This window comes from Triticum dicoccoides, chromosome 3A (assembly GCF_002162155.2).
Source record: "Triticum dicoccoides isolate Atlit2015 ecotype Zavitan chromosome 3A, WEW_v2.0, whole genome shotgun sequence".
Classification (NCBI taxonomy): Eukaryota; Viridiplantae; Streptophyta; class Magnoliopsida; order Poales; family Poaceae; genus Triticum; species Triticum dicoccoides.
Genome location: NC_041384.1, coordinates 739,513,945 through 739,515,270, shown reverse-complemented (window position 1 = coordinate 739,515,270; position 1,326 = coordinate 739,513,945). Strand labels below are relative to the sequence as shown.

At 40.6% G+C, this 1,326-nt stretch overlaps 1 non-coding gene across 1 annotated transcript; it reads right to left on the bottom strand.

Annotated features, from left to right (window-relative positions):
* Positions 1–228: 228 nt before the first annotated feature.
* LOC119273808 lies at positions 229–311 on the bottom strand. The gene has a single exon (XR_005134990.1). It is a non-coding gene; the product is annotated as a small nucleolar RNA SNORD24 (small nucleolar RNA).
* Between the last annotated feature and the right edge of the window lie 1,015 nt (positions 312–1,326).

Below are 1,326 nucleotides of genomic sequence, written 5' to 3'. Positions count from 1 at the left end.
TTTGTTGTAATTGATAACTAAAATCTACAACAGCTCAAAGTGGCAGTAGCTAAAACACAATCTCAGAAAAAGCATACAATTGATGTGACATAACAAACTAGACAACCAAGAAATTGATGTGACATAGCTAGTTTCCAGCAATATCCAACGACAAATTGATGTCACATATATGTATCTATCATGCAAACAGTGGATGTACTATACTGATAACATTAGACTAGAAATAAGAGCCTTAGAGATCTTGGTGGTTAAGATCATCAAGTGGGATAAACCCATTAAGAGTAGCAAATATTTTGATAACATCACAGGCTCTGTTTGGCACGCAGAAAATTAATCAGTTGAAGCAGAGGCGATGTTTGGCATCACTGCATTTTACAGTTCCAAAACAGACAGACAGAGTAAGGAATTGGTAGCAAAGCAAGTATACGTATATAGGAATCTCTACTTGGAACCTAGACTAAGAAGCACGGCTATAAGAGCCCAAGAATTAATTAATCATGTGTTATTATTTAACTGAAATGTACGTGCATCATCAACAGAGAGGTGTGAGCTCTGGACTTAATTGGTTGTGAGAATGGACTGGACTGTTCCAAATACGTGCATCATCATCAGTTCTGTGAAGCAAATCTACATATCATATTTCTAGAATGGGCGCACCCAGTTGCTCACAAGTAGATTCAAACCCTACTTGTAATGCAATGATGTTTCTTGTACAGTATTACTATAGTTACCTAAATTGCCATGGGAATACTGACAGCAGAAACAGGGGAACGAGAAGTAAGTTAAATTAGAGCTAGCAGTTCCAAACAATCACTAAAAACAGCAGCAAAAGCAGACACAGATGCCCGCTAGAGACATTACCATAGGCAAAGCAAGCACATTAAGCCCTCTCGCCACGGATCCTCGAAGAGACCCACCAGGTAGGCCTCTGCAGCCTCCTGAAGGGCCAGAACCGCATGGCTCTGGAAGCGGAGGTCAGTCTGCACAGACATAACAGGATTGTGCTTTTAGTTTACTTGATTCATCATACTATAAGAGTTGACACAACAGGAGCATCACAATGTAGTGCACAAGTTGATTGATCACCTTGAAGTCCTGGGCAATCTCCCTAACAAGCCTTTAGAATGGAAGCTTCCTGATGAGCAGCTCCGTGCTCTTCTGGTACTTGAGGATCTCACTGCAAAGTAAAGCACAAAATTTACTCATTTGAGAATACTTCAAAACAAAACTACAACACATGCAAGAATAGGTTGGAAGATTTTACACACTGAAGAGCAAGAGTTCCAGGGCGGTAACGGTGATGCTTCTTCACTCCTCCAGTTGTGG